Source organism: Drosophila miranda, assembly GCF_003369915.1.
Source record: "Drosophila miranda strain MSH22 chromosome Y unlocalized genomic scaffold, D.miranda_PacBio2.1 Contig_Y1_pilon, whole genome shotgun sequence".
Classification (NCBI taxonomy): Eukaryota; Metazoa; Arthropoda; class Insecta; order Diptera; family Drosophilidae; genus Drosophila; species Drosophila miranda.
The window spans coordinates 42,535,360-42,556,874 of NW_022881603.1; the positions used below are offsets into that span (position 1 = coordinate 42,535,360).

A 21,515-nucleotide genomic window follows, 5' to 3' on the forward strand; every position below is an offset into this window, starting at 1 on the left:
TTAAAATAATTGATTTCAGAATAAGTTCCAAAACGGAATGAAAGGGGAATAAATGAATTAGGTACCATTTGGAAATGGATAGCAGGCAGCCCTGATCATGACGACTTTTTGAAAATACAAAATAAAGTAAATGAATTAACTGAAAATAATAATAAACAATTTGTAATAAATTCCAAATTTTTCAAAGAAATTGAATTGCTATCAAATTCATTAAAAATGTCATCTTCAATGAAGAAACGATATTGAGAAAGCATCGTTTAAAATTAATAACTTTTGACCTACTAAATTTAGTTGACCCTCTTAAAAGTAAACATTTTCAATACAAAAATTTTAAATAAAAACGAAATAGAGGACATTTATAAGCATGAAAAACATCCTGTTGAACTGTCTGATCTGCTGGACATTGCAACAGGTAAAATAATTCGAAATGCTGATTTAATAATCATTTACATAAAATATCCTCAAATTGAAGATATTTGCAAGTTTTACCATGCAAGAGCCATCTCACAAAATGATGGAATGTTAGTTATAAGTGAAAAAGTTTGTGAATGTAAGGAGTAATACTATTTAATGAATAATTTTAAAAGTGAAACTTTTAACAATTACGCACAAATAAATTTAAAGAAGACCTGTTTCACCAATTTACTTAATGGCTTTAAAGCCAACTGCACTAAAAAAAGGGAAAAAAACAAAGAAATAGACATCATTCAGGATGGTGCCATATTAGTTTCAGGCAAAAATATCGTAGACAATACTACTTTGTTAGGATCGTATCTCCCTATATTCAACAACACAATTGTAATAAATAATATAACCCACATAAATGATAAGGGTAAAATTCTAAGATATATATCGCATCATAGATATAGCGATTTTGAATTAGTTGATTATATACAATCGAATGATAAGCAATTTTCTTTTGATAATGTTAATATTTTAAATCCCCTTATAACATTAGGTAATACGGCCTTACCATTAACAACATTATTCTTAATCATTTTGATATTGATAATGTTATTTTACTTCGGCTATAAATTAACCAAATTTGTACTTATTAAATCAATAAGATTACCGTCAGAAGAAATAGTGGAAAGCAACATTCAAATACTGTCAGAAGAAATTAGAGCTCTATCAGAACTTCAAAATGTATCGGGTCGAAACATTTAAGAAAGGGGGGAGTTAACGTACCCAATTCTATTGAGCTCTTATACGAGTTGTAAACAATCTTTGGCTTTCCAAAACGAAAACAATTTCAATCTTGGGCCTCCGCCTAATTGATTTCTAAGATGTACAATCTCAAGGGCTCCCGCCGCAATCCCAATCTTTGACACTCGCCTAAATGGAAAACCAATGTTTGCCCACACCCGGCTTCACATAAACAATCTCACTCCCGGCTTTCTGCAGATCCTGCACTTTAGGCATTTTACAGTTCTCTCTTTGGATGACGAAATCCAATACTCGGGATGGCGAAATCAATTGAAATGTTTATAGAAAAACTATTCCCGAAAGGGATCAACTATGCAAAGATCAGAAAGTTCAAGTCAGTCTTGATCCAGAAGCGACACCGCAAAGTCGAGCTAAAAATTAAGATCGCGCAAACCCTTTGTCCGGAATCCTTTGTGACCCTCTACTTAAATCTATATCAGTGAAGTTAGAAGTAAAATAAAAACTTTTTAAAAACACAATCCGCTACCGCAGTTATTTAATTTGCATGTCCTAGGGCGGAACCACCCCTGGTTCCCGCTCGATTACCCTTCGATTACCCGTAGCTAGTTGCTCAGGTGTACTACTCCGAACTAGTTACCAGTAGAAAGCCAGCAACTAGTTCCCCACTCGACTACCCTTCGATTACCTGTAGCTAGCTCTGACCTAGTTACCAGTAACTAGTTCCGAACTGACTATTGGTAGAAGTCAATCTGGCAGTCTGGAATAATAAAAAAATAAAAACACAATGTCTTTCATTATAACGAATAATTTTTAATTATATGATGCTTAGCCTCCTCCTGGTTTTTGGCAAGACACTTCTTCTTAAACACCCTTTTCTTCATCCTTTGCATTGCCTTCCGCACAGTGTTTTCGGGGGCTCATCGCCAGGCGGAATACATTCTGTAATTAATATTTGTTTTAATTTATATGAAAAATTTTTAAATCTCTAGAAGTGGAAATGGTATTTTACCTAGCAAAGCTGCAAAAAATTCTTTGTGGGTCCTAAGGGCCTTCTTCCCTTACGTTATAGGCTAGAACAATTTCCTCACTCAAAATAAAGTTTAAGCCGCTCAAAACGCCAGCTGGCTGGAGAATCGATTTCATTGCTGTTATCTGTTATCTTTCCTGCACAACGCTAACTTTGCAATGTTAGCTTCCCTTTCACTCTTACGGAGTCTACGCAAATGCCTTTTGCTCATCATTTTATTTGAAATATATAATATATATTTGCACGTACCTGTTTATATTAATTTGATTTATTTATTAATTCTTTTCCACTTTTTTAATAAATGTTTACACAAAAGACTCTTCCAGCGATTAGATGTTGTACAGAAGTGAACAAAATCAACGCATAAAGCAAACGAGGAAAACAAATGCATTTTGTTTGTGTAAATTCTTGTCTCTTTCATTCCACGAGCGCAACTACAGTAAAATATCACGATTAACTTACCATTTCGGTGCTTATTGCACGTCGTGGCTCGGTAAAAACTAGCTGAGTGGGCACTGTAACTCCACGGAATTGCGGTTATTTGCCGCCTTCAAAATCAAACCGAAGGCGGCTTCGTTTTTCGGTTCTTTTTCGACTGGTCCGCGTTCGCTTCCCGCGTAACTAGTTGCAGAACTAGTACATTGTAGTCGACGCAGACCTGGTCCGCGTTCGCTTCCCGCGTAAGTAGGTGCAGAACTAGTACATTGTAGTCGACGAAGACCTGGTCCGCGTTCGCTTCCCGCGTAACTAGTTGCGTAGCTAGTTGCCTAGTAGCCTACTCCTGGTTTTTGGCAAGACACTTCTTCTTAAACACCCTTTTCTTCATCCTTTGCATTGCCTTCCGCACAGTGTTTTCGGGGGGCTCATCGCCAGGCGGAATACATTCTGTAATTAATATTTGTTTTAATTTATATGAAAAATTTTTAAATCTCTAGAAGTGTAAATGGTATTTTACCTAGCAAAGCTGCAAAAAATTCTTTGTGGGTCCTAAGGGCCTTCTTCCCTTACGTTATAGGCTAGAACAATTTCCTCACTCAAAATAAAGTTTAAGCCGCTCAAAACGCCAGCTGGCTGGAGAATCGATTTCATTGCTGTTATCTGTTATCTTTCCTGCACAACGCTAACTCTGCAATGTTAGCTTCCCTTTCACTCTTACGGAGTCTACGCAAATGCCTTTTGCTCATCATTTTATTTGATGTACCTGTTTATATTAATTTGATTTATTTATTAATTCTTTTCCACTTTTTTAATAAATGTTTACACAAAAGACTCTTCCAGCGATTAGATGTTGTACAGAAGTGAACAAAATCAACGCATAAAGCAAACGAGGAAAACAAATGCATTTTGTTTGTGTAAATTCTTGTCTCTTTCATTCCACGAGCGCAACTACAGTAAAATATCACGATTAACTTACCATTTCGGTGCTTATTGCACATCGTGGCTCGGTAAAAACTAGCTGAGTGGGCACTGTAACTCCAAGGAATTGCGGTTATTTGCCGCCTTCAAAATCAAACCGAAGGCGGCTTCGTTTTTCGGTTCTTTTTCGACTGGTCCGCGTTAGCTTCCCGCGTAACTAGTTCAGAACTAGTACATTGTAGTCGACGCAGACCTGGTCCGCGTTCGCTTCCCGCGTAACTAGTTGCAGAACTAGTACATTGTAGTCGACGAAGACCTGGTCCGCGTTCTTTTCCCGCGTAACTAGTTGCGTAGCTAGTTGCGCGGTAAACAGCGCAGGACTAGTTCGAGAGGGGTCAATTGACCCCTTTGGTTCTACAGGGTACCATTCTCACCTCCCTGGTTCCAGATCGATTACCCGCAATGTATTTCAGCGGAGAATTTAACACATGCATGTCCTAGGGCGGAACCACCCCTGGTTCCCGCTCGATTACCCTTCGATTACCCGTAGCTAGTTGCTCAGAAGGTAGTTCCGAACTAGTTACCAGTAGAAAGCCAGCAACTAGTTAGCCACTCGACTACCCTTCTATTACCTGTAGCTAGCTCTGACCTAGTTACCAGTAACTAGTTCCGAACTGACTATTGGTAGAAGTCAATCTGGCAGTCTGGAATAATACAAAAATAAAAACACAATGTCTTTCATTATAACGAATAATTTTTAATTATATGATGCTTAGCCTACTCCTGGTTTTTGGCAAGACACTTCTTCTTAAACACCCTTTTCTTCATCCTTTGCATTGCCTTCCGCACAGTGTTTTCGGGGGGCTCATCGCCAGGCGGAATACATTCTGTAATTAATATTTGTTTTAATTTATATGAAAAATTTTTAAATCTCTAGAAGTGTAAATGGTATTTTACCTAGCAAAGCTGCAAAAAATTCTTTGTGGGTCCTAAGGGCCTTCTTCCCTTACGTTATAGGCTAGAACAATTTCCTCACTCAAAATAAAGTTTAAGCCGCTCAAAACGCCAGCTGGCTGGAGAATCGATTTCATTGCTGTTATCTGTTATCTTTCCTGCACAACGCAAACTTTGCAATGTTAGCTTCCCTTTCACTCTTACGGAGTCTACGCAAATGCCTTTTGCTCATCATTTTATTTGAAATATATAATATATATTTGCACGTACCTGTTTATATTAATTTGATTTATTTATTAATTCTTTTCCACTTTTTTAATAAATGTTTACACAAAAGACTCTTCCAGCGATTAGATGTTGTACAGAAGTGAACAAAATCAACGCATAAAGCAAACGAGGAAAACAAATGCATTTTGTTTGTGTAAATTCTTGTCTCTTTCATTCCACGAGCGCAACTACAGTAAAATATCACGATTAACTTACCATTTCGGTGCTTATTGCACGTCGTGGCTCGGTAAAAACTAGCTGAGTGGGCACTGTAACTCCACGGAATTGCGGTTATTTGCCGCCTTCAAAATCAAACCGAAGGCGGCTTCGTTTTTCGGTTCTTTTTCGACTGGTCCGCGTTCGCTTCCCGCGTAACTAGTTGCAGAACTAGTACATTGTAGTCGACGCAGACCTGGTCCGCGTTCGCTTCCCTCGTAACTAGTTTCGTAGCTAGTTGCACGGTAAACAGCGCAGGACTAGTTCGAGAGGGGTCAATTGACCCCTTTGGTTCTACAGGGTACCATTCTCACCTCCCTGGTTCCAGATCGACACATGCATGTCCTAGGGCGGAACCACCTCTGGTTCCCGCTCGATTACCCTTCGATTACCCGTAGCTAGTTGCTCAGAAGGTAGTTCCGAACTAGTTACCAGTAGAAAGCCAGCAACTAGTTAGCCACTCGACTACCCTTCTATTACCTGTAGCTAGCTCTGACCTAGTTACCAGTAACTAGTTCCGAACTGACTATTGGTAGAAGTCAATCTGGCAGTCTGGAATAATACAAAAATAAAAACACAATGTCTTTCATTATAACGAATAATTTTTAATTATATGATGCTTAGCCTACTTCTGGTTTTTGGCAAGACACTTCTTCTTAAACACCCTTTTCTTCATCCTTTGCATTGCCTTCCGCACAGTGTTTTCGGGGGGCTCATCGCCAGGCGGAATACATTCTGTAATTAATATTTGTTTTAATTTATATGAAAAATTTTTAAATCTCTAGAAGTGTAAATGGTATTTTACCTAGCAAAGCTGCAAAAAATTCTTTGTGGGTCCTAAGGGCCTTCTTCCCTTACGTTATAGGCTAGAACAATTTCCTCACTCAAAATAAAGTTTAAGCCGCTCAAAACGCCAGCTGGCTGGAGAATCGATTTCATTGCTGTTATCTGTTATCTTTCCTGCACAACGCTAACTTTGCAATGTTAGCTTCCCTTTCACTCTTACGGAGTCTACGCAAATGCCTTTTGCTCATCATTTTATTTGAAATATATAATATATATTTGCACGTACCTGTTTATATTAATTTGATTTATTTATTAATTCTTTTCCACTTTTTTAATAAATGTTTACACAAAAGACTCTTCCAGCGATTAGATGTTGTACAGAAGTGAACAAAATCAACGCATAAAGCAAACGAGGAAAACAAATGCATTTTGTTTGTGTAAATTCTTGTCTCTTTCATTCCACGAGCGCAACTACAGTAAAATATCACGATTAACTTACCATTTCGGTGCTTATTGCACGTCGTGGCTCGGTAAAAACTAGCTGAGTGGGCACTGTAACTCCACGGAATTGCGGTTATTTGCCGCCTTCAAAATCAAACCGAAGGCGGCTTCGTTTTTCGGTTCTTTTTCGACTGGTCCGCGTTCGCTTCCCGCGTAACTAGTTTCAGAACTAGTACATTGTAGTCGACGCAGACCTGGTCCGCGTTCGCTTCCCGCGTAACTAGTTGCGTAGCTAGTTGCACGGTAAACAGCGCAGGACTAGTTCGAGAGGGGTCAATTGACCCCTTTGGTTCTACAGGGTACCATTCTCACCTCTCTGGTTCCAGATCGATTACCCGCAATGTATTTCAGCGGAGAATTTAACACATGCATGTCCTAGGGCGGAACCACCCCTGGTTCCCGCTCGATTACCCTTCGATTACCCGTAGCTAGTTGCTCAGAAGGTAGTTCCGAACTAGTTACCAGTAGAAAGCCAGCAACTAGTTAGCCACTCGACTACCCTTCTATTACCTGTAGCTAGCTCTGACCTAGTTACAAGTAACTAGTTCCGAACTGACTATTGGTAGAAGTCAATCTGGCTAGCGCAACTACAGTAAAATATCACGATTAACTTACCATTTCGGTGCTTATTGCACGTCGTGGCTCGGTAAAAACTAGCTGAGTGGGCACTGTAACTCCACGGAATTGCGGTTATTTGCCGCCTTCAAAATCAAACCGAAGGCGGCTTCGTTTTTCGGTTCTTTTTCGACTGGTCCGCGTTAGCTTCCCGCGTAACTAGTTGCAGAACTAGTACATTGTAGTCGACGCAGACCTGGTCCGCGTTCGCTTCCCGCGTAACTAGTTGCAGAACTAGTACATTGTAGTCGACGAAGACCTGGTCCGCGTTCGCTTCCCGCGTAACTAGTTGCGTAGCTAGTTGCGCGGTAAACAGCGCAGGACTAGTTCGAGAGGGGTCAATTGACCCCTTTGGTTCTACAGGGTACCATTCTCACCTCCCTGGTTCCAGATCGATTACCCGCAATGTATTTCAGCGGAGAATTTAACACATGCATGTCCTAGGGCGGAACCACCCCTGGTTCCCGCTCGATTACCCTTCGATTACCCGTAGCTAGTTGCTCAGAAGGTAGTTCCGAACTAGTTACCAGTAGAAAGCCAGCAACTAGTTAGCCACTCGACTACCCTTCTATTACCTGTAGCTAGCTCTGACCTAGTTACCAGTAACTAGTTCCGAACTGACTATTGGTAGAAGTCAATCTGGCAGTCTGGAATAATACAAAAATAAAAACACAATGTCTTTCATTATAACGAATAATTTTTAATTATATGATGCTTAGCCTACTCCTGGTTTTTGGCAAGACACTTCTTCTTAAACACCCTTTTCTTCATCCTTTGCATTGCCTTCCGCACAGTGTTTTCGGGGGCTCATCGCCAGGCGGAATACATTCTGTAATTAATATTTGTTTTAATTTATATGAAAAATTTTTAAATCTCTAGAAGTGTAAATGGTATTTTACCTAGCAAAGCTGCAAAAAATTCTTTGTGGGTCCTAAGGGCCTTCTTCCCTTACGTTATAGGCTAGAACAATTTCCTCACTCAAAATAAAGTTTAAGCCGCTCAAAACGCCAGCTGGCTGGAGAATCGATTTCATTGCTGTTATCTGTTATCTTTCCTGCACAACGCTAACTTTGCAATGTTAGCTTCCCTTTCACTCTTACGGAGTCTACGCAAATGCCTTTTGCTCATCATTTTATTTGATGTACCTGTTTATATTAATTTGATTTATTTATTAATTCTTTTCCACTTTTTTAATAAATGTTTACACAAAAGACTCTTCCAGCGATTAGATGTTGTACAGAAGTGAACAAAATCAACGCATAAAGCAAACGAGGAAAACAAATGCATTTTGTTTGTGTAAATTCTTGTCTCTTTCATTCCACGAGCGCAACTACAGTAAAATATCACGATTAACTTACCATTTCGGTGCTTATTGCACATCGTGGCTCGGTAAAAACTAGCTGAGTGGGCACTGTAACTCCACGGAATTGCGGTTATTTGCCGCCTTCAAAATCAAACCGAAGGCGGCTTCGTTTTTCGGTTCTTTTTCGACTGGTCCGCGTTAGCTTCCCGCGTAACTAGTTCAGAACTAGTACATTGTAGTCGACGCAGACCTGGTCCGCGTTCGCTTCCCGCGTAACTAGTTGCAGAACTAGTACATTGTAGTCGACGAAGACCTGGTCCGCGTTCTTTTCCCGCGTAACTAGTTGCGTAGCTAGTTGCGCGGTAAACAGCGCAGGACTAGTTCGAGAGGGGTCCATTGACCCCTTTGGTTCTACAGGGTACCATTCTCACCTCCCTGGTTCCAGATCGATTACCCGCAATGTATTTCAGCGGAGAATTTAACACATGCATGTCCTAGGGCGGAACCACCCCTGGTTCCCGCTCGATTACCCTTCGATTACCCGTAGCTAGTTGCTCAGAAGGTAGTTCCGAACTAGTTACCAGTAGAAAGCCAGCAACTAGTTAGCCACTCGACTACCCTTCTATTACCTGTAGCTAGCTCTGACCTAGTTACCAGTAGCTAGTTCCGAACTGACTATTGGTAGAAGTCAATCTGGCAGTCTGGAATAATACAAAAATAAAAACACAATGTCTTTCATTATAACGAATAATTTTTAATTATATGATGCTTAGCCTACTCCTGGTTTTTGGCAAGACACTTCTTCTTAAACACCCTTTTCTTCATCCTTTGCATTGCCTTCCGCACAGTGTTTTCGGGGGGCTCATCGCCAGGCGGAATACATTCTGTAATTAATATTTGTTTTAATTTATATGAAAAATTTTTAAATCTCTAGAAGTGTAAATGGTATTTTACCTAGCAAAGCTGCAAAAAATTCTTTGTGGGTCCTAAGGGCCTTCTTCCCTTACGTTATAGGCTAGAACAATTTCCTCACTCAAAATAAAGTTTAAGCCGCTCAAAACGCCAGCTGGCTGGAGAATCGATTTCATTGCTGTTATCTGTTATCTTTCCTGCACAACGCTAACTTTGCAATGTTAGCTTCCCTTTCACTCTTACGGAGTCTACGCAAATGCCTTTTGCTCATCATTTTATTTGATGTACCTGTTTATATTAATTTGATTTATTTATTAATTCTTTTCCACTTTTTTAATAAATGTTTACACAAAAGACTCTTCCAGCGATTAGATGTTGTACAGAAGTGAACAAAATCAACGCATAAAGCAAACGAGGAAAACAAATGCATTTTGTTTGTGTAAATTCTTGTCTCTTTCATTCCACGAGCGCAACTACAGTAAAATATCACGATTAACTTACCATTTCGGTGCTTATTGCACATCGTGGCTCGGTAAAAACTAGCTGAGTGGGCACTGTAACTCCACGGAATTGCGGTTATTTGCCGCCTTCAAAATCAAACCGAAGGCGGCTTCGTTTTTCGGTTCTTTTTCGACTGGTCCGCGTTAGCTTCCCGCGTAACTAGTTCAGAACTAGTACATTGTAGTCGACGCAGACCTGGTCCGCGTTCGCTTCCCGCGTAACTAGTTGCAGAACTAGTACATTGTAGTCGACGAAGACCTGGTCCGCGTTCTTTTCCCGCGTAACTAGTTGCGTAGCTAGTTGCGCGGTAAACAGCGCAGGACTAGTTCGAGAGGGGTCCATTGACCCCTTTGGTTCTACAGGGTACCATTCTCACCTCCCTGGTTCCAGATCGATTACCCGCAATGTATTTCAGCGGAGAATTTAACACATGCATGTCCTAGGGCGGAACCACCCCTGGTTCCCGCTCGATTACCCTTCGATTACCCGTAGCTAGTTGCTCAGAAGGTAGTTCCGAACTAGTTACCAGTAGAAAGCCAGCAACTAGTTAGCCACTCGACTACCCTTCTATTACCTGTAGCTAGCTCTGACCTAGTTACCAGTAACTAGTTCCGAACTGACTATTGGTAGAAGTCAATCTGGCAGTCTGGAATAATACAAAAATAAAAACACAATGTCTTTCATTATAACGAATAATTTTTAATTATATGATGCTTAGCCTACTCCTGGTTTTTGGCAAGACACTTCTTCTTAAACACCCTTTTCTTCATCCTTTGCATTGCCTTCCGCACAGTGTTTTCGGGGGGCTCATCGCCAGGCGGAATACATTCTGTAATTAATATTTGTTTTAATTTATATGAAAAATTTTTAAATCTCTAGAAGTGTAAATGGTATTTTACCTAGCAAAGCTGCAAAAAATTCTTTGTGGGTCCTAAGGGCCTTCTTCCCTTACGTTATAGGCTAGAACAATTTCCTCACTCAAAATAAAGTTTAAGCCGCTCAAAACGCCAGCTGGCTGGAGAATCGATTTCATTGCTGTTATCTGTTATCTTTCCTGCACAACGCAAACTTTGCAATGTTAGCTTCCCTTTCACTCTTACGGAGTCTACGCAAATGCCTTTTGCTCATCATTTTATTTGAAATATATAATATATATTTGCACGTACCTGTTTATATTAATTTGATTTATTTATTAATTCTTTTCCACTTTTTTAATAAATGTTTACACAAAAGACTCTTCCAGCGATTAGATGTTGTACAGAAGTGAACAAAATCAACGCATAAAGCAAACGAGGAAAACAAATGCATTTTGTTTGTGTAAATTCTTGTCTCTTTCATTCCACGAGCGCAACTACAGTAAAATATCACGATTAACTTACCATTTCGGTGCTTATTGCACGTCGTGGCTCGTTAAAAACTAGCTGAGTGGGCACTGTAACTCCACGGAATTGCGGTTATTTGCCGCCTTCAAAATCAAACCGAAGGCGGCTTCGTTTTTCGGTTCTTTTTCGACTGGTCCGCGTTCGCTTCCCGCGTAACTAGTTGCAGAACTAGTACATTGTAGTCGACGCAGACCTGGTCCGCGTTCGCTTCCCGCGTAACTAGTTTCGTAGCTAGTTGCACGGTAAACAGCGCAGGACTAGTTCGAGAGGGGTCAATTGACCCCTTTGGTTCTACAGGGTACCATTCTCACCTCCCTGGTTCCAGATCGATTACCCGCAATGTATTTCAGCGGAGAATTTAACACATGCATGTCCTAGGGCGGAACCACCTCTGGTTCCCGCTCGATTACCCTTCGATTACCCGTAGCTAGTTGCTCAGAAGGTAGTTCCGAACTAGTTACCAGTAGAAAGCCAGCAACTAGTTAGCCACTCGACTACCCTTCTATTACCTGTAGCTAGCTCTGACCTAGTTACCAGTAACTAGTTCCGAACTGACTATTGGTAGAAGTCAATCTGGCAGTCTGGAATAATACAAAAATAAAAACACAATGTCTTTCATTATAACGAATAATTTTTAATTATATGATGCTTAGCCTACTCCTGGTTTTTGGCAAGACACTTCTTCTTAAACACCCTTTTCTTCATCCTTTGCATTGCCTTCCGCACAGTGTTTTCGGGGGCTCATCGCCAGGCGGAATACATTCTGTAATTAATATTTGTTTTAATTTATATGAAAAATTTTTAAATCTCTAGAAGTGTAAATGGTATTTTACCTAGCAAAGCTGCAAAAAATTCTTTGTGGGTCCTAAGGGCCTTCTTCCCTTACGTTATAGGCTAGAACAATTTCCTCACTCAAAATAAAGTTTAAGCCGCTCAAAACGCCAGCTGGCTGGAGAATCGATTTCATTGCTGTTATCTGTTATCTTTCCTGCACAACGCTAACTTTGCAATGTTAGCTTCCCTTTCACTCTTACGGAGTCTACGCAAATGCCTTTTGCTCATCATTTTATTTGAAATATATAATATATATTTGCACGTACCTGTTTATATTAATTTGATTTATTTATTAATTCTTTTCCACTTTTTTAATAAATGTTTACACAAAAGACTCTTCCAGCGATTAGATGTTGTACAGAAGTGAACAAAATCAACGCATAAAGCAAACGAGGAAAACAAATGCATTTTGTTTGTGTAAATTCTTGTCTCTTTCATTCCACGAGCGCAACTACAGTAAAATATCACGATTAACTTACCATTTCGGTGCTTATTGCACGTCGTGGCTCGGTAAAAACTAGCTGAGTGGGCACTGTAACTCCACGGAATTGCGGTTATTTGCCGCCTTCAAAATCAAACCGAAGGCGGCTTCGTTTTTCGGTTCTTTTTCGACTGGTCCGCGTTCGCTTCCCGCGTAACTAGTTTCAGAACTAGTACATTGTAGTCGACGCAGACCTGGTCCGCGTTCGCTTCCCGCGTAACTAGTTGCGTAGCTAGTTGCACGGTAAACAGCGCAGGACTAGTTCGAGAGGGGTCAATTGACCCCTTTGGTTCTACAGGGTACCATTCTCACCTCCCTGGTTCCAGATCGATTACCCGCAATGTATTTCAGCGGAGAATTTAACACATGCATGTCCTAGGGCGGAACCACCCCTGGTTCCCGCTCGATTACCCTTCGATTACCCGTAGCTAGTTGCTCAGAAGGTAGTTCCGAACTAGTTACCAGTAGAAAGCCAGCAACTAGTTAGCCACTCGACTACCCTTCTATTACCTGTAGCTAGCTCTGACCTAGTTACAAGTAACTAGTTCCGAACTGACTATTGGTAGAAGTCAATCTGGCTAGCGCAACTACAGTAAAATATCACGATTAACTTACCATTTCGGTGCTTATTGCACGTCGTGGCTCGGTAAAAACTAGCTGAGTGGGCACTGTAACTCCACGGAATTGCGGTTATTTGCCGCCTTCAAAATCAAACCGAAGGCGGCTTCGTTTTTCGGTTCTTTTTCGACTGGTCCGCGTTAGCTTCCCGCGTAACTAGTTGCAGAACTAGTACATTGTAGTCGACGCAGACCTGGTCCGCGTTCGCTTCCCGCGTAACTAGTTGCAGAACTAGTACATTGTAGTCGACGAAGACCTGGTCCGCGTTCGCTTCCCGCGTAACTAGTTGCGTAGCTAGTTGCGCGGTAAACAGCGCAGGACTAGTTCGAGAGGGGTCAATTGACCCCTTTGGTTCTACAGGGTACCATTCTCACCTCCCTGGTTCCAGATCGATTACCCGCAATGTATTTCAGCGGAGAATTTAACACATGCATGTCCTAGGGCGGAACCACCCCTGGTTCCCGCTCGATTACCCTTCGATTACCCGTAGCTAGTTGCTCAGAAGGTAGTTCCGAACTAGTTACCAGTAGAAAGCCAGCAACTAGTTAGCCACTCGACTACCCTTCTATTACCTGTAGCTAGCTCTGACCTAGTTACCAGTAACTAGTTCCGAACTGACTATTGGTAGAAGTCAATCTGGCAGTCTGGAATAATACAAAAATAAAAACACAATGTCTTTCATTATAACGAATAATTTTTAATTATATGATGCTTAGCCTACTCCTGGTTTTTGGCAAGACACTTCTTCTTAAACACCCTTTTCTTCATCCTTTGCATTGCCTTCCGCACAGTGTTTTCGGGGGGCTCATCGCCAGGCGGAATACATTCTGTAATTAATATTTGTTTTAATTTATATGAAAAATTTTTAAATCTCTAGAAGTGTAAATGGTATTTTACCTAGCAAAGCTGCAAAAAATTCTTTGTGGGTCCTAAGGGCCTTCTTCCCTTACGTTATAGGCTAGAACAATTTCCTCACTCAAAATAAAGTTTAAGCCGCTCAAAACGCCAGCTGGCTGGAGAATCGATTTCATTGCTGTTATCTGTTATCTTTCCTGCACAACGCTAACTTTGCAATGTTAGCTTCCCTTTCACTCTTACGGAGTCTACGCAAATGCCTTTTGCTCATCATTTTATTTGATGTACCTGTTTATATTAATTTGATTTATTTATTAATTCTTTTCCACTTTTTTAATAAATGTTTACACAAAAGACTCTTCCAGCGATTAGATGTTGTACAGAAGTGAACAAAATCAACGCATAAAGCAAACGAGGAAAACAAATGCATTTTGTTTGTGTAAATTCTTGTCTCTTTCATTCCACGAGCGCAACTACAGTAAAATATCACGATTAACTTACCATTTCGGTGCTTATTGCACATCGTGGCTCGGTAAAAACTAGCTGAGTGGGCACTGTAACTCCACGGAATTGCGGTTATTTGCCGCCTTCAAAATCAAACCGAAGGCGGCTTCGTTTTTCGGTTCTTTTTCGACTGGTCCGCGTTAGCTTCCCGCGTAACTAGTTCAGAACTAGTACATTGTAGTCGACGCAGACCTGGTCCGCGTTCGCTTCCCGCGTAACTAGTTGCAGAACTAGTACATTGTAGTCGACGAAGACCTGGTCCGCGTTCTTTTCCCGCGTAACTAGTTGCGTAGCTAGTTGCGCGGTAAACAGCGCAGGACTAGTTCGAGAGGGGTCCATTGACCCCTTTGGTTCTACAGGGTACCATTCTCACCTCCCTGGTTCCAGATCGATTACCCGCAATGTATTTCAGCGGAGAATTTAACACATGCATGTCCTAGGGCGGAACCACCCCTGGTTCCCGCTCGATTACCCTTCGATTACCCGTAGCTAGTTGCTCAGAAGGTAGTTCCGAACTAGTTACCAGTAGAAAGCCAGCAACTAGTTAGCCACTCGACTACCCTTCTATTACCTGTAGCTAGCTCTGACCTAGTTACCAGTAGCTAGTTCCGAACTGACTATTGGTAGAAGTCAATCTGGCAGTCTGGAATAATACAAAAATAAAAACACAATGTCTTTCATTATAACGAATAATTTTTAATTATATGATGCTTAGCCTACTCCTGGTTTTTGGCAAGACACTTCTTCTTAAACACCCTTTTCTTCATCCTTTGCATTGCCTTCCGCACAGTGTTTTCGGGGGGCTCATCGCCAGGCGGAATACATTCTGTAATTAATATTTGTTTTAATTTATATGAAAAATTTTTAAATCTCTAGAAGTGTAAATGGTATTTTACCTAGCAAAGCTGCAAAAAATTCTTTGTGGGTCCTAAGGGCCTTCTTCCCTTACGTTATAGGCTAGAACAATTTCCTCACTCAAAATAAAGTTTAAGCCGCTCAAAACGCCAGCTGGCTGGAGAATCGATTTCATTGCTGTTATCTGTTATCTTTCCTGCACAACGCTAACTTTGCAATGTTAGCTTCCCTTTCACTCTTACGGAGTCTACGCAAATGCCTTTTGCTCATCATTTTATTTGAAATATATAATATATATTTGCACGTACCTGTTTATATTAATTTGATTTATTTATTAATTCTTTTCCACTTTTTTAATAAATGTTTACACAAAAGACTCTTCCAGCGATTAGATGTTGTACAGAAGTGAACAAAATCAACGCATAAAGCAAACGAGGAAAACAAATGCATTTTGTTTGTGTAAATTCTTGTCTCTTTCATTCCACGAGCGCAACTACAGTAAAATATCACGATTAACTTACCATTTCGGTGCTTATTGCACGTCGTGGCTCGGTAAAAACTAGCTGAGTGGGCACTGTAACTCCACGGAATTGCGGTTATTTGCCGCCTTCAAAATCAAACCGAAGGCGGCTTCGTTTTTCGGTTCTTTTTCGACTGGTCCGCGTTCGCTTCCCGCGTAACTAGTTGCAGAACTAGTACATTGTAGTCGACGCAGACCTGGTCCGCGTTCGCTTCCCGCGTAACTAGTTGCGTAGCTAGTTGCACGGTAAACAGCGCAGGACTAGTTCGAGAGGGGTCAATTGACCCCTTTGGTTCTACAGGGTACCATTCTCACCTCCCTGGTTCCAGATCGATTACCCGCAATGTATTTCAGCGGAGAATTTAACACATGCATGTCCTAGGGCGGAACCACCCCTGGTTCCCGCTCGATTACCCTTCGATTACCCGTAGCTAGTTGCTCAGAAGGTAGTTCCGAACTAGTTACCAGTAGAAAGCCAGCAACTAGTTAGCCACTCGACTACCCTTCTATTACCTGTAGCTAGCTCTGACCTAGTTACCAGTAACTAGTTCCGAACTGACTATTGGTAGAAGTCAATCTGGCAGTCTGGAATAATACAAAAATAAAAACACAATGTCTTTCATTATAACGAATAATTTTTAATTATATGATGCTTAGCCTACTCCTGGTTTTTGGCAAGACACTTCTTCTTAAACACCCTTTTCTTCATCCTTTGCATTGCCTTCCGCACAGTGTTTTCGGGGGCTCATCGCCAGGCGGAATACATTCTTTAATTAATATTTGTTTTAATTTATATGAAAAATTTTTAAATCTCTAGAAGTGTAAATGGTATTTTACCTAGCAAAGCTGCAAAAAATTCTTTGTGGGTCCTAAGGGCCTTCTTCCCTTACGTTATAGGCTAGAACAATTTCCTCACTCAAAATAAAGTTTAAGCCGCTCAAAACGCCAGCTGGCTGGAGAATCGATTTCATTGCTGTTATCTGTTATCTTTCCTGCACAACGCTAACTTTGCAATGTTAGCTTCCCTTTCACTCTTACGGAGTCTACGCAAATGCCTTTTGCTCATCATTTTATTTGATGTACCTGTTTATATTAATTTGATTTATTTATTAATTCTTTTCCACTTTTTTAATAAATGTTTACACAAAAGACTCTTCCAGCGATTAGATGTTGTACAGAAGTGAACAAAATCAACGCATAAAGCAAACGAGGAAAACAAATGCATTTTGTTTGTGTAAATTCTTGTCTCTTTCATTCCACGAGCGCAACTACAGTAAAATATCACGATTAACTTACCATTTCGGTGCTTATTGCACATCGTGGCTCGGTAAAAACTAGCTGAGTGGGCACTGTAACTCCACGGAATTGCGGTTATTTGCCGCCTTCAAAATCAAACCGAAGGCGGCTTCGTTTTTCGGTTCTTTTTCGACTGGTCCGCGTTAGCTTCCCGCGTAACTAGTTGCAGAACTAGTACATTGTAGTCGACGCAGACCTGGTCCGCGTTCGCTTCCCGCGTAACTAGTTGCAGAACTAGTACATTGTAGTCGACGAAGACCTGGTCCGCGTTCTTTTCCCGCGTAACTAGTTGCGTAGCTAGTTGCGCGGTAAACAGCGCAGGACTAGTTCGAGAGGGGTCAATTGACCCCTTTGGTTCTACAGGGTACCATTCTCACCTCCCTGGTTCCAGATCGATTACCCGCAATGTATTTCAGCGGAGAATTTAACACATGCATGTCCTAGGGCGGAACCACCCCTGGTTCCCGCTCGATTACCCTTCGATTACCCGTAGCTAGTTGCTCAGAAGGTAGTTCCGAACTAGTTACCAGTAGAAAGCCAGCAACTAGTTAGCCACTCGACTACCCTTCTATTACCTGTAGCTAGCTCTGACCTAGTTACCAGTAACTAGTTCCGAACTGACTATTGGTAGAAGTCAATCTGGCAGTCTGGAATAATACAAAAATAAAAACACAATGTCTTTCATTATAACGAATAGTTTTTAATTATATGATGCTTAGCCTACTCCTGGTTTTTGGCAAGACACTTCTTCTTAAACACCCTTTTCTTCATCCTTTGCATTGCCTTCCGCACAGTGTTTTCGGGGGGCTCATCGCCAGGCGGAATACATTCTGTAATTAATATTTGTTTTAATTTATATGAAAAATTTTTAAATCTCTAGAAGTGTAAATGGTATTTTACCTAGCAAAGCTGCAAAAAATTCTTTGTGGGTCCTAAGGGCCTTCTTCCCTTACGTTATAGGCTAGAACAATTTCCTCACTCAAAATAAAGTTTAAGCCGCTCAAAACGCCAGCTGGATGGAGAATCGATTTCATTGCTGTTATCTGTTATCTTTCCTGCACAACGCTAACTTTGCAATGTTAGCTTCCCTTTCACTCTTACGGAGTCTACGCAAATGCCTTTTGCTCATCATTTTATTTGAAATATATAATATATATTTGCACGTACCTGTTTATATTAATTTGATTTATTTATTAATTCTTTTCCACTTTTTTAATAAATGTTTACACAAAAGACTCTTCCAGCGATTAGATGTTGTACAGAAGTGAACAAAATCAACGCATAAAGCAAACGAGGAAAACAAATGCATTTTGTTTGTGTAAATTCTTGTCTCTTTCATTCCACGAGCGCAACTACAGTAAAATATCACGATTAACTTACCATTTCGGTGCTTATTGCACATCGTGGCTCGGTAAAAACTAGCTGAGTGGGCACTGTAACTCCACGGAATTGCGGTTATTTGCCGCCTTCAAAATCAAACCGAAGGCGGCTTCGTTTTTCGGTTCTTTTTCGACTGGTCCGCGTTAGCTTCCCGCGTAACTAGTTGCAGAACTAGTACATTGTAGTCGACGCAGACCTGGTCCGCGTTCGCTTCCCGCGTAACTAGTTGCAGAACTAGTACATTGTAGTCGACGAAGACCTGGTCCGCGTTCTTTTCCCGCGTAACTAGTTGCGTAGCTAGTTGCGCGGTAAACAGCGCAGGACTAGTTCGAGAGGGGTCAATTGACCCCTTTGGTTCTACAGGGTACCATTCTCACCTCCCTGGTTCCAGATCGATTACCCGCAATGTATTTCAGCGGAGAATTTAACACATGCATGTCCTAGGGCGGAACCACCCCTGGTTCCCGCTCGATTACCCTTCGATTACCCGTAGCTAGTTGCTCAGAAGGTAGTTCCGAACTAGTTACCAGTAGAAAGCCAGCAACTAGTTAGCCACTCGACTACCCTTCTATTACCTGTAGCTAGCTCTGACCTAGTTACCAGTAACTAGTTCCGAACTGACTATTGGTAGAAGTCAATCTGGCAGTCTGGAATAATACAAAAATAAAAACACAATGTCTTTCATTATAACGAATAATTTTTAATTATATGATGCTTAGCCTACTCCTGGTTTTTGGCAAGACACTTCTTCTTAAACACCCTTTTCTTCATCCTTTGCATTGCCTTCCGCACAGTGTTTTCGGGGGGCTCATCGCCAGGCGGAATACATTCTGTAATTAATATTTGTTTTAATTTATATGAAAAATTTTTAAATCTCTAGAAGTGTAAATGGTATTTTACCTAGCAAAGCTGCAAAAAATTCTTTGTGGGTCCTAAGGGCCTTCTTCCCTTACGTTATAGGCTAGAACAATTTCCTCACTCAAAATAAAGTTTAAGCCGCTCAAAACGCCAGCTGGCTGGAGAATCGATTTCATTGCTGTTATCTGTTATCTTTCCTGCACAACGCTAACTTTGCAATGTTAGCTTCCCTTTCACTCTTACGGAGTCTACGCAAATGCCTTTTGCTCATCATTTTATTTGAAATATATAATATATATTTGCACGTACCTGCTTATATTAATTTGATTTATTTATTAATTCTTTTCCACTTTTTTAATAAATGTTTACACAAAAGACTCTTCCAGCGATTAGATGTTGTACAGAAGTGAACAAAATCAACGCATAAAGCAAACGAGGAAAACAAATGCATTTTGTTTGTGTAAATTCTTGTCTCTTTCATTCCACGAGCGCAACTACAGTAAAATATCACGATTAACTTACCATTTCGGTGCTTATTGCACGTCGTGGCTCGGTAAAAACTAGCTGAGTGGGCACTGTAACTCCACGGAATTGCGGTTATTTGCCGCCTTCAAAATCAAACCGAAGGCGGCTTCGTTTTTCGGTTCTTTTTCGACTGGTCCGCGTTAGCTTCCCGCGTAACTAGTTGCAGAACTAGTACATTGTAGTCGACGCAGACCTGGTCCGCGTTCGCTTCCCGCGTAACTAGTTGCAGAACTAGTACATTGTAGTCGACGAAGACCTGGTCCGCGTTCTTTTCCCGCGTAACTAGTTGCGTAGCTAGTTGCGCGGTAAACAGCGCAGGACTAGTTCGAGAGGGGTCAATTGACCCCTTTGGTTCTACAGGGTACCATTCTCACCTCCCTGGTTCCAGATCGATTACCCGCAATGTATTTCAGCGGAGAATTTAACACATGCATGTCCTAGGGCGGAACCACCCCTGGTTCCCGCTCGATTACCCTTCGATTACCCGTAGCTAGTTGCTCAGAAGGTAGTTCCGAACTAGTTACCAGTAGAAAGCCAGCAACTAGTTAGCCACTCGACTACCCTTCTATTACCTGTAGCTAGCTCTGACCTAGTTACCAGTAACTAGTTCCGAACTGACTATTGGTAGAAGTCAATCTGGCAGTCTGGAATAATACAAAAATAAAAACACAATGTCTTTCATTATAACGAATAATTTTTAATTATATGATGCTTAGCCTACTCCTGGTTTTTGGCAAGACACTTCTTCTTAAACACCCTTTTCTTCATCCTTTGCATTGCCTTCCGCACAGTGTTTTCGGGGGCTCATCGCCAGGCGGAATACATTCTGTAATTAATATTTGTTTTAATTTATATGAAAAATTTTTAAATCTCTAGAAGTGTAAATGGTATTTTACCTAGCAAAGCTGCAAAAAATTCTTTGTGGGTCCTAAGGGCCTTCTTCCCTTACGTTATAGGCTAGAACAATTTCCTCACTCAAAATAAAGTTTAAGCCGCTCAAAACGCCAGCTGGCTGGAGAATCGATTTCATTGCTGTTATCTGTTATCTTTCCTGCACAACGCTAACTTTGCAATGTTAGCTTCCCTTTCACTCTTACGGAGTCTACGCAAATGCCTTTTGCTCATCATTTTATTTGAAATATATAATATATATTTGCACGTACCTGTTTATATTAATTTGATTTATTTATTAATTCTTTTCCACTTTTTTAATAAATGTTTACACAAAAGACTCTTCCAGCGATTAGATGTTGTACAGAAGTGAACAAAATCAACGCATAAAGCAAACGAGGAAAACAAATGCATTTTGTTTGTGTAAATTCTTGTCTCTTTCATTCCACGAGCGCAACTACAGTAAAATATCACGATTAACTTACCATTTCGGTGCTTATTGCACGTCGTGGCTCGGTAAAAACTAGCTGAGTGGGCACTGTAACTCCACGGAATTGCGGTTATTTGCCGCCTTCAAAATCAAACCGAAGGCGGCTTCGTTTTTCGGTTCTTTTTCGACTGGTCCGCGTTCGCTTCCCGCGTAACTAGTTGCAGAACTAGTACATTGTAGTCGACGCAGACCTGGTCCGCGTTCGCTTCCCGCGTAACTAGTTGCGTAGCTAGTTGCACGGTAAACAGCGCAGGACTAGTTCGAGAGGGGTCAATTGACCCCTTTGGTTCTACAGGGTACCATTCTCACCTCCCTGGTTCCAGATCGATTACCCGCAATGTATTTCAGCGGAGAATTTAACACATGCATGTCCTAGGGCGGAACCACCCCTGGTTCCCGCTCGATTACCCTTCGATTACCC

At 41.0% G+C, this 21,515-nt stretch overlaps 14 long non-coding RNA genes across 38 annotated transcripts; all 14 read right to left on the reverse strand.

The window, feature by feature from the left end:
• Positions 1 to 2,003: 2,003 nt before the first annotated feature.
• On the reverse strand, positions 2,004 to 2,793 carry LOC117191264. 2 transcript variants are annotated; one of them, XR_004473996.1, is made up of 3 exons: positions 2,657 to 2,793; positions 2,177 to 2,443; positions 2,004 to 2,106 (listed from the first exon to the last, which is right to left on the reverse strand). It is a non-coding gene; the product is annotated as an uncharacterized LOC117191264 (long non-coding RNA). The 2 variants fall into 2 exon arrangements; XR_004473995.1 differs by having other exon boundaries at positions 2,177 to 2,382; positions 2,444 to 2,790.
• A 207-nt stretch (positions 2,794 to 3,000) lies between these two features.
• Positions 3,001 to 3,643, reverse strand: LOC117191260. Of its 5 annotated transcripts, none has more exons than XR_004473986.1 (3): positions 3,396 to 3,643; positions 3,150 to 3,265; positions 3,001 to 3,079 (listed from the first exon to the last, which is right to left on the reverse strand). It is a non-coding gene; the product is annotated as an uncharacterized LOC117191260 (long non-coding RNA). The 5 variants fall into 5 exon arrangements; XR_004473985.1 differs by having other exon boundaries at positions 3,150 to 3,304; XR_004473984.1 differs by having other exon boundaries at positions 3,150 to 3,318.
• Positions 3,644 to 4,286: 643 nt separating this feature from the next.
• On the reverse strand, positions 4,287 to 5,125 carry LOC117191262. 5 transcript variants are annotated; one of them, XR_004473989.1, is made up of 3 exons: positions 4,988 to 5,125; positions 4,508 to 4,774; positions 4,287 to 4,437 (listed from the first exon to the last, which is right to left on the reverse strand). It is a non-coding gene; the product is annotated as an uncharacterized LOC117191262 (long non-coding RNA). The 5 variants fall into 5 exon arrangements; XR_004473988.1 differs by having other exon boundaries at positions 4,508 to 4,713; positions 4,775 to 5,119; XR_004473991.1 differs by having other exon boundaries at positions 4,508 to 4,623; positions 4,775 to 5,116.
• Positions 5,126 to 5,612: 487 nt separating this feature from the next.
• Positions 5,613 to 7,015, reverse strand: LOC117191263. 2 transcript variants are annotated; one of them, XR_004473993.1, is made up of 3 exons: positions 6,890 to 7,015; positions 5,793 to 6,059; positions 5,613 to 5,722 (listed from the first exon to the last, which is right to left on the reverse strand). It is a non-coding gene; the product is annotated as an uncharacterized LOC117191263 (long non-coding RNA). The 2 variants fall into 2 exon arrangements; XR_004473994.1 differs by lacking the exon at positions 6,890 to 7,015 and adding an exon at positions 6,060 to 6,259 and having other exon boundaries at positions 5,793 to 5,998.
• A 553-nt stretch (positions 7,016 to 7,568) lies between these two features.
• Positions 7,569 to 8,378, reverse strand: LOC117192102. 2 transcript variants are annotated; one of them, XR_004474203.1, is made up of 3 exons: positions 8,248 to 8,378; positions 7,789 to 8,034; positions 7,569 to 7,718 (listed from the first exon to the last, which is right to left on the reverse strand). It is a non-coding gene; the product is annotated as an uncharacterized LOC117192102 (long non-coding RNA). The 2 variants fall into 2 exon arrangements; XR_004474202.1 differs by having other exon boundaries at positions 7,789 to 7,994; positions 8,035 to 8,376.
• A 547-nt stretch (positions 8,379 to 8,925) lies between these two features.
• LOC117191384 lies at positions 8,926 to 9,728 on the reverse strand. 2 transcript variants are annotated; one of them, XR_004474043.1, is made up of 3 exons: positions 9,606 to 9,728; positions 9,147 to 9,392; positions 8,926 to 9,076 (listed from the first exon to the last, which is right to left on the reverse strand). It is a non-coding gene; the product is annotated as an uncharacterized LOC117191384 (long non-coding RNA). The 2 variants fall into 2 exon arrangements; XR_004474044.1 differs by lacking the exon at positions 9,606 to 9,728 and adding an exon at positions 9,393 to 9,592 and having other exon boundaries at positions 9,147 to 9,352.
• A 555-nt stretch (positions 9,729 to 10,283) lies between these two features.
• LOC117191383 lies at positions 10,284 to 11,004 on the reverse strand. 5 transcript variants are annotated; one of them, XR_004474039.1, is made up of 3 exons: positions 10,985 to 11,004; positions 10,505 to 10,771; positions 10,284 to 10,434 (listed from the first exon to the last, which is right to left on the reverse strand). It is a non-coding gene; the product is annotated as an uncharacterized LOC117191383 (long non-coding RNA). The 5 variants fall into 5 exon arrangements; XR_004474041.1 differs by having other exon boundaries at positions 10,505 to 10,620; positions 10,985 to 11,002; XR_004474042.1 differs by lacking the exon at positions 10,985 to 11,004 and adding an exon at positions 10,772 to 10,971 and having other exon boundaries at positions 10,505 to 10,620.
• A 596-nt stretch (positions 11,005 to 11,600) lies between these two features.
• LOC117191385 lies at positions 11,601 to 13,051 on the reverse strand. 3 transcript variants are annotated; one of them, XR_004474046.1, is made up of 3 exons: positions 12,918 to 13,051; positions 11,821 to 12,087; positions 11,601 to 11,750 (listed from the first exon to the last, which is right to left on the reverse strand). It is a non-coding gene; the product is annotated as an uncharacterized LOC117191385 (long non-coding RNA). The 3 variants fall into 3 exon arrangements; XR_004474047.1 differs by lacking the exon at positions 12,918 to 13,051 and adding an exon at positions 12,088 to 12,431 and having other exon boundaries at positions 11,821 to 12,026; XR_004474045.1 differs by lacking the exon at positions 12,918 to 13,051 and having other exon boundaries at positions 11,821 to 12,437.
• Positions 13,052 to 13,596: 545 nt separating this feature from the next.
• On the reverse strand, positions 13,597 to 14,398 carry LOC117190796. 2 transcript variants are annotated; one of them, XR_004473833.1, is made up of 3 exons: positions 14,277 to 14,398; positions 13,818 to 14,063; positions 13,597 to 13,747 (listed from the first exon to the last, which is right to left on the reverse strand). It is a non-coding gene; the product is annotated as an uncharacterized LOC117190796 (long non-coding RNA). The 2 variants fall into 2 exon arrangements; XR_004473834.1 differs by lacking the exon at positions 14,277 to 14,398 and adding an exon at positions 14,064 to 14,263 and having other exon boundaries at positions 13,818 to 14,023.
• A 556-nt stretch (positions 14,399 to 14,954) lies between these two features.
• Positions 14,955 to 15,784, reverse strand: LOC117190794. Of its 2 annotated transcripts, none has more exons than XR_004473828.1 (3): positions 15,656 to 15,784; positions 15,176 to 15,442; positions 14,955 to 15,105 (listed from the first exon to the last, which is right to left on the reverse strand). It is a non-coding gene; the product is annotated as an uncharacterized LOC117190794 (long non-coding RNA). The 2 variants fall into 2 exon arrangements; XR_004473829.1 differs by lacking the exon at positions 15,656 to 15,784 and adding an exon at positions 15,443 to 15,642 and having other exon boundaries at positions 15,176 to 15,381.
• Positions 15,785 to 16,271: 487 nt separating this feature from the next.
• Positions 16,272 to 17,083, reverse strand: LOC117190800. 2 transcript variants are annotated; one of them, XR_004473841.1, is made up of 3 exons: positions 16,951 to 17,083; positions 16,492 to 16,737; positions 16,272 to 16,421 (listed from the first exon to the last, which is right to left on the reverse strand). It is a non-coding gene; the product is annotated as an uncharacterized LOC117190800 (long non-coding RNA). The 2 variants fall into 2 exon arrangements; XR_004473840.1 differs by having other exon boundaries at positions 16,492 to 16,697; positions 16,738 to 17,081.
• A 330-nt stretch (positions 17,084 to 17,413) lies between these two features.
• On the reverse strand, positions 17,414 to 18,465 carry LOC117190795. 3 transcript variants are annotated; one of them, XR_004473831.1, is made up of 3 exons: positions 18,331 to 18,465; positions 17,851 to 18,117; positions 17,414 to 17,780 (listed from the first exon to the last, which is right to left on the reverse strand). It is a non-coding gene; the product is annotated as an uncharacterized LOC117190795 (long non-coding RNA). The 3 variants fall into 3 exon arrangements; XR_004473830.1 differs by having other exon boundaries at positions 17,416 to 17,780; positions 17,851 to 18,056; positions 18,118 to 18,463; XR_004473832.1 differs by having other exon boundaries at positions 17,419 to 17,780; positions 17,851 to 17,962; positions 18,118 to 18,456.
• A 544-nt stretch (positions 18,466 to 19,009) lies between these two features.
• On the reverse strand, positions 19,010 to 19,835 carry LOC117190797. The gene is made up of 3 exons (XR_004473835.1): positions 19,711 to 19,835; positions 19,231 to 19,497; positions 19,010 to 19,160 (listed from the first exon to the last, which is right to left on the reverse strand). It is a non-coding gene; the product is annotated as an uncharacterized LOC117190797 (long non-coding RNA).
• A 554-nt stretch (positions 19,836 to 20,389) lies between these two features.
• Positions 20,390 to 21,227, reverse strand: LOC117190798. 2 transcript variants are annotated; one of them, XR_004473837.1, is made up of 3 exons: positions 21,090 to 21,227; positions 20,610 to 20,876; positions 20,390 to 20,539 (listed from the first exon to the last, which is right to left on the reverse strand). It is a non-coding gene; the product is annotated as an uncharacterized LOC117190798 (long non-coding RNA). The 2 variants fall into 2 exon arrangements; XR_004473836.1 differs by having other exon boundaries at positions 20,610 to 20,815; positions 20,877 to 21,225.
• Positions 21,228 to 21,515: the final 288 nt, after the last annotated feature.